Below are 15598 nucleotides of genomic sequence, written 5' to 3'. Positions count from 1 at the left end.
TTTCTATGGTGGTAAGGAATGTACTAGTGAGGGGACCAATGTGTTGAAAAGCTCAAGAGTGGTTCACATGGTAGGAGATGCTATTTAGTGACCAGGGGGGAGATAGGAACCTGGAATAATGGAGGACAGGTAGCCACACTTTATTTTCATAACCAAGGTGGGCCTAATTACCATAATGGGCAGCAAGGTTAGAATGGCAACTAGGGCGTCATGACTCAAGAGTTATATGAAGATGACTCAGAGAACAAGGTTTTCCTAGAACCAACATAGATGGGCAGTCTATAAGCATACTGCTTAACATATATAATCAAAAGAAATCAAGAAGGGATAAATAGCTGAGATGAGTCTTCCCAATAGTAAATCTATGACTCCTTGACCAATTTCCAGACATGAGCCAGTTTTCACACTCAGAACCATAATGAGTGATCATATCCCTTGAGGAAGGACCCTGCAACATCATGGCTAACTCCTCCAGTTTTTCCCGAAGAGATTTAGTCATCTACTTAGGTAATTGTGCACTGGGAAAAGTGAATGGTTTTGAGAACTGCTAGACACAGGATCATGGTTGACGCAAAAGCTTAGGGATTCAAATCACTCTCATAGTATTCCTTTTAGAGTGAGGACACTATGTTTTGTTTTTCATAAAGGGGTTTTAGATAGATCTTAAACATTCCAGCCTCACAATTTTGTGTTTTAACTGTTGAGTCTAGTACATTTATATTTAAAATCACATAAATGATTATTTATATATCAAGAAGGAATAAATAGCTGAGATGAGCCTTCGCAATAGTAAATCTATAACTCCTTGACCTATTTCTGATATATCTGTATACATTTTTACTGTTTTATTTTGTACTTTCTATTTAATCCTGTTTTTCCCCAATTTTAATTTTTTTCTTCTTTTGCCTATTTATTAATCAAGTAATTTCTATCTTGTCCTTTCCCCCCAATGCTATTTCAGAACCTATAAACTCTTATGTATTTTGTTAACAGCCTAGACATTTTCGTATGCATATGCCAAAATGTTTAAATAATTTTACCTTGTTCTTAAAACAATTTAGAACATTTTAACTCATCTTGTCTTCCCAAATTGTACATTTTTCTCCCCTAGGATTTTAGTACTTTCTTTCCTTTTTTTAAAGTTCACTATCAATGTTCACTTGGATTTATCTAAATATTAACAATTTTTTTTCTTCACCATTACTCTTCTTAGATCTCCTTTCTAGAATGTTCTTTCCTTTAGGGGTCTACATTTAAAAAGTTTCTTTAGAAAATATCTGTTGATAGTAAATTCCCAGTTTTGTACAGAACTTCAGTTCTTGTTCTTGAACCATATATTTGCTGGGTGCCCAATACTATGCATGTGAATATGCACACACACACAGCTTTTTAACCCTGGACTTTTACTTAGGATAATAACGTGATATGAACATTATGTATGTTCCTCAGTAATTTCAAAAATGATTTAATGGCTGTTTAATATTCTATTTTTATGGATAAACTATAATTTATTTAAATCATCTCCAAATATTTATTATATAGGTAGTTTCCATCCTTTTACTATTATAATTGATACAGTTGCAAACATTCTTGTACATATATCTTTGCCTTCATTTCTGAATGTTTCCATAGGGAATATTACTAGAAGTAGAATTTCTGGGTCAGAAAAATCTCAGCCTTATCAATTCAATTTATTTTTATTCCTCACCTCATCACAAATCTCCATTGAGGCTCTGCAATCACTGTTTAAATTACAATTTTTGCTTATGCCAAGGTAAAATGTGCACATGATTAAAACATCAAATAGTGTGGAAGTATTTAATATGAGAAGGAACAGACCCTTGTTCTATTTCTCCCCTGGAAAGGATTTTAATTTTTTTGGTCATAGTTCTAGTTACATCAGCACTTCAAAATAGTTTTCATGTCCTGCTTCAGCAGTAGTGCATATCTTTCCACTTTATAAATGAAGAATTTTTAGCATCCTCACAACTTTCTACTATTCTTTTTCCAACCAACTCCCACTTTCTGCTTTCTATAAACCTACATTTATGCTTTCAAGATTAAAAAGCTAAACATTCTGTTTTGTAACCATAGCCAAATATTCTAGACACTGATTCTAAATGTTGAAAACATGGTCATGACTGTGTAAATGTTGCTTTGCAGAGCTAAGCAATGTACTCTGATGTACTTCTTTACCTTGGTTTTCCACCTCTTTCACTGTGCCTTCCTTCTCAGTTTTTTTCATTGCTTTAACCTGTGTCTAAATATTGGGGACCCCAGAGTTTGTTCTTTAGTCTTCCATCCATTCTCCTCCTCACCTCTTCCTAGGCAATTCCATCCAGCATCATAAATTTAATTCCGTCCAAATGCTAATGAATCCCAAGTGTACCTCTTTAGCCTTTACCTCATCCTGAGCTGTTGGCTTGATATAGAGATATATTGACATATTTCATTTTTATTAGTCATTTTCAACTTAATATGTCTAAATGCAATTTTTAATTTTATTCTGAAATGATTCTTCATCCTCTCTTTCCCTCTTCAGTAAATGGCATCACTCTTCACTTAGTTGATCAAAATGAAAACTAGTAGTAGTTATCTCTGATGTCTCCTTTTTCTCACCTACATATCTGTTACACCAACAAAATATACAATATTTCTATATCTTTCTCTTTCCACTGCTACCAGCTATCATTTATTGAAACAGCTTTATACCTGGTAGAGACCTTTTAAAATCCAATTTTCATATAGCAGAGTTCTCTTTTTAAAATATAGATCAGATTATGCAACTCTCTTGAATTAAGAGTTCTGCAGGTTTCATAGGCTAATACCCCAGTTCCTTATGATGGTGTACAAGAGTTTCCTTCACTGTCTATCTCTCTGCCTTTATCTCTTGCCATCTTCCTTAAGCTATATTTCCTATCTGAATATTTCTCTAAAGAAATGTCAGCTGAAATTTTTAAGAAAAACTATTTGAGATATTTCTTCCAGAAAGGGAAAGATATGATAGGGAATTGTTTAGTAGGAAACTATTCAACTGAACCACTTACTTCAATATTTATCCATTACAATTTGCTATGTTAGGTTAGGGAGTTCATTATCTCATGGGGAAGGCAGATCTTTTAATAAACGATCTTAAATAAAAGGTTTATGAAATATTGGGAAAGTTTCTAGAACTTGGTATGAACTTCTAAAAGAGACATAAGAAATATTCTTTTTTCTTTTTATTGGTTTCAAAGAAAAGCAGAAAAAAAAAACAGGAAAAAGGCGGGGGATCAGTAGGCATATTTTCAGCAATTGATTCCTTATGCTGTTAGTGAGTTTCCTATGTTAGAGAGGAGGAGAATTTGAGGCGGGTCCTGAAACATAGGTAGGAGTTCACTGGCAAGACAAGGAAGAGAATCTCATTTCATGGAGAAGACACAGCAAGTGTCATGATATCAAGGTGAAGAAATTTGAATATTTTTGGAGTACTAGAAGTAGTTGGTAATGCTGAGTTAATTTAGAAAGACTCTATTAGAAAGAGTTCTGTTCCTTAAATAACTGGTTACATAATAAAGTCATCACATGTAATAATGAAGGCAAAAGAAGGGTAAGTTTTGTGGGGAAAATAGTTTTCAGTACAATAGAATTTGAGGTAGTTGAGTACCAGACATACATGTTTGGAAATATGCAATAAAGGGTACTTTTTGAGAGTAACCCTATCAAACTAACACAGAGAGATTTCAGGGAGAAATCCTATTTCTCACTTCTAAGACTCTAGCACTTAGCTTCTCTGAGAAAAGGGTTTAGTTACAAGGAACTAAGTGAACTTGTCCTGGAGGACCTTACATTTATATTTCTAAGGAAGGTTTATTATTTGAAGTAGACATTCGTAGTTAATTTAAAAAAATATTTAGATATGTTTCAACACACTCAGAAGTGTGTTCTTTTATCTCTTCATCTCTGTTATGATCATATCTAATACTTTACTGATGCAAAATTTTAGCTACTAAATAAGAATCATTCAAAAAGGAGTTGCTAATTTGATTTATATTATGAGTTTGTATTTAGGAAGGTCATTAAATATATAGTAAGAAACTATCTTCAGTTTAACTGGTTAATTTCCTTTTTAGGTTAAAAAATCTGAAATCAGATAAAATCTACAATTACTTTTGAAATAATTTCACTGCTTGGGAAGTGTTGAACCCTCCTTCACAGTGAATGTTTAAGCTTTGGTAAGTATGCCAATGATCAATTTATTGCCTCTATGCCCCACATTCACTCTCACATTTTGCTTACAACTTGCTTTGCTGTAATGGATGGAATTTCTTAAGCCATTTCTCCTCTACCATGAGCATAATGTTAAGCTTCCTCAGTAGAGGGAGCTGCAGGGATATTGCCCGATGGGGCATCTCTTACCAGATCCAGAGGCTACACAGTTGAACAGCCACGTGAGTGTGAGGATATCCAGTGATGCCTTGCTCAGCCATGCAGCTGAAACACATAATCTTTCTTGAGATTGTAGTCCTGGTCCAGTTTGTCAGTCACCTTTCTGTGGCTCTCCCAACATGGACAACGTGTGCTCCAGGCCTCCTGCCCACAGAGGCACCTTGACTTCCTCTGTTTATATGCATGCTAGCCCACTGGCTGGAGCTCTTCTGTGCCTCAGAAGAATGTTTCCTATTTGCCCGGTTACTGTGGACCAGATTGGGGTTTAGGCAACACAGAGAACTTTTCCACTACCTACTGGATTGCAACTACAGCTCTTTTGGCAAAGTTTGAATCCTCTCCTAAGTGTGGGTACCTTCATCCAGGTTTGTCTTTATCTGGGCATTTTCTTTCAGTCCTAGACTATCCTACAGAGTTTTCTTTATATATTATAGTATCTCTTTTATTATTTCCTAATGATTCTTTATAATAAAATTCTTTTTATATTATGTTATGGCTTCTGTCTCCTGTGTGGACTTGGATTGCAAGAGTTGGGGAACAAAATTTGGGGATAATACAGAGAGTATTCAAGCATTAGATTCTTTGAGAAAAGAGTTAATTTGAATGATTATTTCTAATCTTTTCTCATACCAAGCCTATGTGTTTTTCTGAGTATACCTTTTTAAAATAATGGAATCAAATCTTGCTTTGAGAGAAGCATGGCTGGCAGTTGATAATAGCTTTATTTACTGTGGCTACAGAAATCATCTGCACTAATGATAATTATTTGAGAGACTTAGAAAATTGATTTATTTAATGAAACTACAGGTAATTGTGAATTTGCTTACTAATGAAATTAGGGAAATGAGGACTGTTAACATTTAAAATAGTGTATAATGGACATGTACATCCTTTAAAAGAAGAAAATCTTATATTCTCATTAATTCCCTTACATTGAAATGAATGTTTTAGTTTACACTTTCTTCTAGAAAGACTAGAGCCTTGTCTACAAATCTGATATGAGTAAATTGGCATAGGACTTATTTGTTTACTTTGACCTCCTTCAAAACATATGAGAAATGTAGAAGCTGAATTTAAATTTTGAGTTGCTACTGTGTGCCAGGTGACTGGGTATTTTATTTGATGCTTATATCAAATATCTATCACTATAATAATGCTGAATAACACGCTCCCCACAAAACAGTGATTTAAAACAATAATCAAAAGTTTTGGTCGTATGTCTATTGGTGCTTTTGGCTGGACTGAGCAGGATGTGGTCTTGGCTAATTTTGGTTATCTGGAGTTGACTAACTACTGGATGACCTATGATTGACTTAACCATGGTTACTCAATTCTGTTCCATTTATTTTTCATTATTCTAGAAGGTACTGAGCATGTTCTTAAGGTGAGGCAGAGAACAAGAGTGAGAGCAGGTGGAAAGTGCTTTTTCAGTTTCTGTTTGTATCATATATACTAACATCCTATTGGGCAAAGTTAGTTATATGGTGCCTTAGTTTACTAGGGCTGCCATAATAAAATATCCCTGATTAGAGGCTTTAAAACAGAAATTTATTTTCTCATAGTTCTAGAGGCTAGAAGTCCAAGATCAAGGTGTTGCCAGGGTTTTTTTTAATTAATTTTTTTTTTCTTGAGGCATCTCTCATTAACTTGCAGATCACCACTTTCCCACTGTGTACTCATGTGGTCTTTCCTCTGTGTGCTTGCATTCCTGGTATCTCTCTGTATTCAAATTCCTTCTTATAGGGATACAAGTCAGATTGGATAAGGTCCACTCTAATGACCTCATTTAACTTAATTACCTCTTTATAGGCCCTATTTCCAAATACGGTCACATTTTGAGGTACAGGAGTTAGGGCTTCCACATATGAATTTTTAGGGGGAGGACACAATTTAGACCACAAAACATGAACAAGCCCAGAGGTAGAGTGGGAAGTCATGGAGAGAAGGAGATGCAAGGAATGGGTGCTAACTTACCACAAGGCTAACAAAATCACATCAGTGACAGTTATTATTTTTTGTCATTTTATTAATGAGGGGAAATGAAGCTCAGTTGATGTAAGTTCCCACATGTTTATGTTTTTTCTTATATGAAAACACTGATTAACAGAAATAAGAGGTCAAAGAAATCTTTTTATTTTTCATTTTCACTTATTTGAATTAGAGGCAACCTAGTATAGTGGCTAGGAGTGTGAACTCTTTGCAATAGACTGCTTGAATCCAAATCTGACTTTCAATGCTTACTGGCTATTGTTCTTTGGGTGAGTTATTTAAGCATTGTGTATCTTACTGTCTTGTAACAAAGAATAAGAGTATTATCTACTGCATAGTGTTTTAGAGATTAAATCTCTTAATATATTTAAAAACTAGAATGCTGCCCACTATATAGTAAATACTATAAACTACTTGTTATCAGAAAATAATACTTATAATAACTTTTTCTTGTTTAATGTATGAGTTCTGTTAAACATAGTTTCTAATTTTATTGACAAATAATTGGCATTTATGCCTGTATAAGTTTAATGCATACAACATGATGGTTTGACTTACATATAATGTGAAACGATTATTGCAATAGGTTCAGGTAACATTCATCATCTCATATAGATATAATATAAAGAAAGGGAAGAAGAAAATCAAAAAGATTTTCTCTTTGTGATGAGTCCTCTTTGGATTTACCCTCTTAATAACTTTCCTATATATCTTATATCAGTATTAACTATAGTCATCATGTTGTACAGTACATGTCTAGTAGTTATTTATCTTTATAACTGGAAATTTGTACCTTTTGACCATCTTTAGATGCTTTGATGGTGGGCTCATAAATATTTACAATTGTCATATCTTCTTGATGAATTGACCCCTTTATCATTATGTAATGACCTTCTTGGTATCTTTTTACCATTTTTGGTATTGTGTATTTTGCCTGATATAAGTATAGCTGCTCCTGCTTTTTTCTGGGTTACCATTTGCTTGAAATGACTTTTTCCATCCCTTCACTTTCAATGACTTTCTATGAGTGTCCTTAACACTATAGTGATAAGTGATAAGAGACTCACTACAAGTGAGTCTCTTGTAGGCAGCATATTGTTGGACCTTGTTGTTGTTTAAACCCATTTAGCCATTCTATGTCTTTTTATTAGAGAACTTAATCTGCTTATATTTGAAGTAATTATTGATAGGAAAGGACTTAATATCACAATTTTATTCATTGTTTTCTGGTTGTTTTGTAGATCCAGTTTTCCTTGTTCTTTATCCTGCTTTTTTTTGTGCTTTGATGACTTTGATTATGAGTATACCTTGGCTTTTTTTTTTTTTTTATCATGTTCTTTTGTATAATTACTACAGGTTTTTTTTTCTTGTGGTTACCATGAGGCTTATATAAAATATCTTATACTTGTAACATCCTACTTTAAATTGGTAGCAACTTAACTTCAGTAGAATTCCAAAACTTTATACTTTTATTTTTACTGCTGTTATAATTTATGTATTTTTATGTTGTATAACTAATAACATATTATTGTAATTATGGTTATTTTATTATGTTCATTTTTAAACTTTCAAACTTGAGTTGTAAGTGAATTATATACCATCATTACCAAATTACAGGATTTAATTTTGACTATATATTTACCATTACCAGTAAGTTTTACCTACCTTTTTATATTGCTATGATGTTAATTAGCATTCTTTTACTTCCAATCAAAGAAATCCCTTTAGCATTTCTTGTAAGGCAGATATAATGGTAATGAATTCCTTCATAATAATGGACTCCTTCAGCTTTGCTTGGGAAAATCTTATTCCCTCCTTTATTTTTAAAGGACAGCTTCACTGGGAATAGTATTCTTGGACGACCATTTTTTTTTTCTTCCAGTATAATGAAAATATCATTCCCTTCTCTTCTGACCTGAAATGTTTATTGGAAATCCACCAGTAGTCTTATGGGAGTTCCTTTGTATGTAACTTCTCTCTTTTCCCTTACTGTTCTTAAAATTATTTCTTTGTCTTTGACTTTGAACTAATTATAATATGTCTCAGTTGCAGTCCTATTTGGGTTCAAAATATTTGGGGTGTTTTGGGCCTCAAGGAGCTGAATGCCCATTGCTCTCTGTAGAAGACTCAGGAAATTTTCAGCCATTATTGCTTTAAATATACTTTCTATCCCTTTTTCTTTCTCTTCTTCTGGAATGAACATAATGTGAATATTGTTTCTTTCCACTGTCCTTTAAGTCTCATAAACTTTCTTCACTCTTTTTAGTTCTTTTTTCTTTTTGCTCCTCTGACTGTATAATTTCAATGTCCTATCTTCCAGGTCATTGATTCCTCTGTATGGTCAAGTCTGCTTTTCAAACTGTCTATTGAATTTTTCAATTCAGTTATTGTATTTTTCACTTATAGGATTTCTGTTTGGAGTTTTTTGATGGTCTTTATAGCTTTCTTGAATTTCTCATTTTGTTCATGCATTGTTTTCCTAATTTAATTTAGTTGTCTGTGTGTTCTTGCAGCTCATTAAATTTAAGAGGATTATTCTGAATTCTGTGTTTGACAGTTCATGGATATCCTTTTCTTTCAGATCAGTTATTAGACTTTATTAGTTTACTTTGGTGGTGTCATATTTACCTGGCTTTTAATGATCCTTCATTTATTACATTTGTATCTCTGTATTTGAATGCAGACTTTACACTTTTTGGCAGAGATGAATCTTCACCAGTCAGCTCAGTTTGGGTTTCTAGGCTATCGTCTAGTAATATCCTTGGGGAGGTGGAGCCTGCTATTATGGTCTATTTTTGAGTGAGGCAAATGTTTGAGGTCTGAGGATGGAAATGAGGAATAGCTGAGAATAGTTGGATAGGACTTCTGACTTTGTTTTCTACCCAAGTGAGGCAGTGGGATGGGCTCCATAGTTGTCTGGATTCTCTGGTCAGTCCTGGCAGGGCAGCAGGATGGACCCAAGCCTGTATAGCTCATTGTTTGAGGACCCAAATCAGGCAAGAGTGTGTACTGAATTCCCTGGTCTTGTGAGGCTACCAGTTCTGCTCTGCAGATGGGGAAAGCCACAGATTGTGTTCTTTGTTAAAGTGCCACTGTAAACAGGGCTGTTGGATGTGCTACACAGATTCCTATGTACTCTGGTTAGGTTCCCTGGTTGGGCAGGTGAGAGGTGGTATTCAGTAATGAGCTGGGCTGCATATTAGTTTCCCTGACAGCATGCTGTAGGATAAGCAGCTCTAAGGCTGGTAAAGCTCTTTTTTCATTATCTTAACTCAAGCTAACCTGCACCCCAAGTTCCCTGGCTGAACAGGTCCCCTGGTTTTGCTTTGCAAACTGTTAGCTCTTCCTGCTCTTCTCTTGGCTGGGCCACATAGTTTCCAGGCATTCTTGCCAGCCCTTCTGGTCAGATGGGGCTGTGCCATTGTGAGTGGGTGGGCTGTATCTCAGCCCCCTTGTCTGGGCTCAAAGGGGAGGGGCTGCTCCAGGCAACTCCCAATTTCCTAAATGGCTCTCCAGTTGGGAGGGGCTAGGAGCTACCCACAACCTTGGCAATAAGCTTTTGTAATGTCTCTCCCTGTGCATACCATGGGAATCTTCCATATCTGGTACTGATTTTGTTCTGGGGGTTATCAGCTCTACCCACCCACCTTTCAGCTTAAGTATTGCTGAGCTACAGGGCTTCCACATGTTTCCACTAGCCTCTCTTGTCAGGAAACACTCTCCACAGTTGGTGGGGTTATAAATCATCTCCTTGCCTGGGTGTGGGTAAACTGGGCTCTAGGTCTGACAAAATTTCTTGTTTAAGAATCTGAATTGAGGAGATCTGCATCCTGCGAATACTTTGTCAGAGAGTGCCTCCAACTTGGTTCTGCAGTTGAGCGAAACTGTTGGTTGGAATTACTACTTGGGCACAGCAGGTGTGAATGCAGTCTGCTGAGATCCATGTGCTGGTTTTTGCAAGCCCATCTCCCCTTCATTGCAGTCAGATTTCCAGTGGTTGATCCCCACAGAGTCCCCTGCAATCCCCATGGGATTTTGTAGTGCAGTGGCTTCCACAAAGCAACCCACAATGCTGAGGTCTGCTTGTCTTCCCTGGGTTCTCTTTCCCACTAGAGAAGTTGGAGACTCAGGGGAGACCTCTCCTCATGGTGCTGCATTGGCCTAGGGGAGGGGCAATGTGTTCAACTTATAGCTGTTTCTCTTACCCTTCTAATTCAGTCTGTCTGGGTCTCTGAGGTGCAGGAACATGCTTTAGCCTCACCCTCATGGTCTAGGATTCTCTCAGTGGTATCTTATTTTTGAATAGTTGTTAGTTCTTCTTGTGAAGGGTGTCAGGAACCCTACCTATTTTGCCAACTTGGTCAGAAGTTGTACAACAAACATAATTCTTCTTTCATAGCAGATGTTACCTGATGATCAGGGGATGAGCAAGCTAAATAGTTTGGTTAACAGCATTAAACTCTTTAACCGGTACTCTGTTGCAGGAAGTCAAACACTCCACTAACAAATTCTCAAGTATTTAAAAAAAAATTTCATGTTTATTTGTTTTTTGAGTGGGGGAGGGGCAGAGAGAGAGAGGGAGACACAGAATCTGAAGCAGGGTCCAGGATCTAAGCTGTCAGCACAGACCCCGACACAGGGCTTGAACTCACAGACTACGAGATCATGACCTGAGCTGAAGTCAGATGCTTAACTGACTGAGCAACCCAGGTGCCCCTCAAGTATTGATTAACTTATATTTTTATAAAGGTATAATATTTTTAAATTTTTATTTATTTAAAATTTTTTTTTAATGTTTATTTATTTTTGAGACAGAGAGAGACAGAGCATGGATGGGGGAGGGTCAGAGAGAGAGACACAGAATCCGAAGCAGGATCCAGGCCCTGAGCTGTCAGCACAGAGCCGGACGCGGGGCTTGAACTCACAGACCATGAGATCATGACCTGAGCCTAAGTCAGACGCTTAACCGACTGAGCCACCCAGGCGCCCCTAAAGGTATATTGTAAGTCTCAATTTTCTATAACTATATGTTAGTGAAAGGACAGGTCTATAGAGTCAATCAGCTACTTGGACTATTTTCTTAACTTCAAACTGATTTTTCAATTTATAGTTTCTGTTCTCCCCAAACCCATTTAACATACTGAAGTTAAATTCAGATTCTGAAAAACAATCAGTTTCATCATGTTACTCCACGGTTTATGCCTTCATTAGCTCTCTTTGGCCTAAAGGATAATATTCCAACTCCTGTACCCTAGCATACAAGACAGTCCACAGAATGATTGCCTCATTTCCTGTAATTTTTTATCATGACTTGCATATTCTCAGTACCATTATTTTGGTCACACTTATTTCTCAACATGCATTTCTTCTTCCATTTTCTCCACTTAAGGAAACTTTCCTTATGTTAACATTGGGATTTGGTGCCTGTGGGTATGTGTCTGTTTTTTTGATTAATTACTTTGCCACATTATCTATTGATTTTCTGTTAGGGAATATAAAAACTTGCTTTTATTATAGTTTTGTTATGATTATTGGCAAAAATAATATTGTCTTTATACTATGCTTATACAAATGCTACTCACAATTGAGTGGTACAGTGTACCATTGTTATGCTTTCTTTCCCTGGAGGTAAAAATAATCTCCTATTTATTCATTTGCACAGTTTTCTTTGTACCCATAACTAATTTTTCTCATACCTTTCAGGAGCTTCATAGTATAATTTTCTGAAGTCCACTTCCAATCCTCAATCAGTTTCAATTTATTTTTCCTTCTGAAACAAACCCTCAGTTCTCCAGTCTAGGTGGATTGTTCCCCATGCCTGAAAAAGTTTCACCTTAAACCTCTTTTTTGCTGTCTTTAATTCTCTCTGCTATTCTAGGTAGGGCCCTGGTCACCAAGAATCTATGTAATTTGTTTTTATTTGCTTCTTTAGCATGAAGGTTGAGGGCAAACAAAATTTCTTGTATGAATATTCAAAATTTCTTGTATGAACATTTTCTGTATGAATACGTTGAATATTCTTGGTTGCTAAATTCTGAGAAAGGAAGATTTTACTGCAGCATATTTAGTATATTTCAAAAATTGCAAACACAACCTTTACTTAACAAAAAGACATTACACATGAGTTTTACACATTTCATTACACAAGGAATTTGGAACTTATAATTTTTCAGAGTTTTTAGATGAAGGAGGTAACTTCTGTTTTCTAGAACACTTTGTCCTCATATTGAATAATTTGCCATGTGGTAAAGATGAGATAGATCTTGTATTTACTTTAATGACTAGTGGCTAAAAGAAGCAATCATAAAATCCAATGAACAAAGGTAAGATTATTGTGGGACAGTTTCCTCTCCAGATCACTTAAACAGATTAATAAAAAGAATATTTACTACCTACAGTTGTATCACCTTAGCCATGGATGGGCTGACTTTAACTTTTTATGATAGTATAAAATTCATTTTTCACCTTTAAATCCCCTTAAGTTGTCCCGATTGTACAATGAAATAGCTGAGGGATGAAATGTGTTCAGAATCACTATTTGTGCATGTTTTATGTATTATATGAGGAAAGAGGAAATAAGTGAGGTTCTTCAAAATGGTTTAAGAGCCTGACTATTATTTGTCACTTTTTGTCCGTTTTGAACAGCAGACCTCTGTGCTTTTGGAGGGGGAAAAAAAAGTGTGAAAAACACATGTGTTTCTGTTTCTAAATCAATCAGTGTTATTTTATCTTTAGTGTGACATTGCTCCGGATATTTTTATCCTATAAGGAAATCTGTAAAACAAACTTTGTAGAAGCAATTGCTATTTTTTTCTGTCTCATGGTCTGCTGCAAATCAATAGCATTTTGTAATATTTTCCCCTCCCTTTCCTCCCACCCTGCCTTCCGTCATCCACCCCCCCCACACCCTTTCTTTTTATTTAACTAATATTTTAGAGGTTCTACTATGTGCCAGGGGATAGTATATATGTTAGGGATATAATGGAGAACAAGAAATGTCATTGACTCCGGGATTTCTATATTCAATTAGAAGCAAGGTGGAAGATTAGAGTGGTCAAGGTTCCTAGAGGTCTACCAATTTCCTCTAAAGCAAAAATACTAGTGTCCATCGTCTGAACACCTCAAAAATTTATTGGTCTGAAAATATTCATCTGAAAATTGAGAAAATTTTTGCTATTCCCTTGACTTAGATGACATTAAGATGCCTTCATTTTCCTGTGGACTCCAAGGGATAACAAGCCTTCTGATTTTCTGCCTTCTGTGCTTTTGGATGGATCATCTCACACTCATATTTATATAGTCGCTTTCATCTTTCCTTAAACTAGCATTTCTTCCAGAGTTTTCAGTTACACTACTTTTGCCACTCCTTGCCATCACTAAGACTTAAAAGTCCTTGCAGTTTTACTGGAATCATCTTTGATTCTCCATTCCCCTTTCACAGTTTATTTTCATTCATTCACCAAATACTTATTATTCTTTCATTTGTCTGTTCTTTATCTCATAACATCTATAATATCTCTATAATAGCTTTTTAGCTGTTATGTCTCTGCCTCCAGTTAGAGATTCTTCTGCCACTAAATGGTGGCACAATTCCTCCTGCCTAAAGAAATTATCCACATCTACTCATGGTTAATTTCATGATCTAATAATTCAGTTGAATTTCTCAGTTTTTTTAAAAAGTTTATTTATTTTTGAGAGACAGAGAGAGATGGAGTGAGATCGGGGAAGGGCCAGAGAGACAGGGAGACACAGAATCCAAAGCAGGCTCCAGGCACTGAGCTGTCAGCACAGAGCCTTACTCGGGGCTTGTACTCACAAACTGTGAGATCATGACCTAAGCTGAAGTTGGACTCTCAACCAACTGAGCCACCCAGGTGCCCCTCTCAGTTTTGACTTCAAAACAGACCCAGGAATTTTGTCTTTTTTTTATTTTTAATTTTTTTAATAAATATTTTTAATGTTTATTTATTTTAGAGAGGGTGTGGGGGGAAACACAGAGCTCAAAGCGGGCTCCAGGCTCTGAGCTGTCAGCATAGAGCCCAGTGCAGGGCTTGAACTCATGAACTGTGAAATTATGACCTGAGCTGAAGTCAGACACTTAACTGACTGAGCCACCCAGGCACCCCAGGAATTTTTTCTCTTAATATTTGTCGACTCAAATATTGACATATATTCACTTAGCTTCCCAGGAAGCAAACTCTGGCCACATGCCCAAGATCAGTCTAATCTCCCAACTTTCTTATTCTCTGACATACCTAAGAATTTCAGTGTGGCTCCTGGTTTCTTGCCTTATCATTAACTATTAACTCTAGTACAAGTATCATTAACTATTAACTCTAGTACAAGCTGCATTCTTACAGGCAGACATGCTTTTTGATTCTATAGACTATAGACTCAAAGGGCTTGCAATGATGGTAGGTTAGGGAGTAATACTGAGTGGCTCAGACCTTGAACAATTTGCAGATTTTCAGAAATAAATGTGAGTGTTATAGTGGTGGCTGATAGTCAAACAGCAGTCTTCTGCTAGGCATAGTGTAGAAGGAAGGCACTCATGGATGTGACCTGACATTTACAATACCTGCCCAATGGAGAAAAACAATTTATTCATGAATTTATTTACTTATCCAACATACTATGTGTTAAACAGTGTTGTAGAGGCTTGAGTTATAAGATAAATCAGGTGTTGTCCCTTTAAAGCATCCTAATATCTAGGAGAAGAAAGGAGAGACATATACATACATAATTAAAATATATACTTCATAAGATTATTTCAGGGAGTAAATGAATAGATGTATTTAAATGGCTTAAAAGAAGTGCCTTGCAAATAAAACACACTATGTAAATGTTTGCTTTTAATTTTACAATAAGCTTTAATTATGTTCAAGTGCTAGGGGACTATAGAGTTTCCTTTGCATGTAACGTTTGTTCATTCACTGACTCTCATGAGGTTCCAACTAGGACTTTACACTACTGATTCCATGTTTATTCATTCAAAAATACTAATTTAGCATCTTTTATAAGCTAAGACTGCTAGACACAAGGGGAGAAAGAAAAATAAGACAAGATCCTCGGGTTCAAGCTGCTTACATTTCTATTTGTCTAGCGTTTGAGTAATGGAAACAATTGAATAATTGGGCTCTATACTCCTTGATTTTTCTGCCAATGATAAATAAATGTGGGC

Source organism: Panthera onca, chromosome D1 (assembly GCF_046562875.1).
Source record: "Panthera onca isolate mPanOnc1 chromosome D1, mPanOnc1 haplotype 2, whole genome shotgun sequence".
Lineage (NCBI taxonomy): Eukaryota > Metazoa > Chordata > Mammalia > Carnivora > Felidae > Panthera > Panthera onca.
This window is presented reverse-complemented; position numbering follows the sequence as displayed.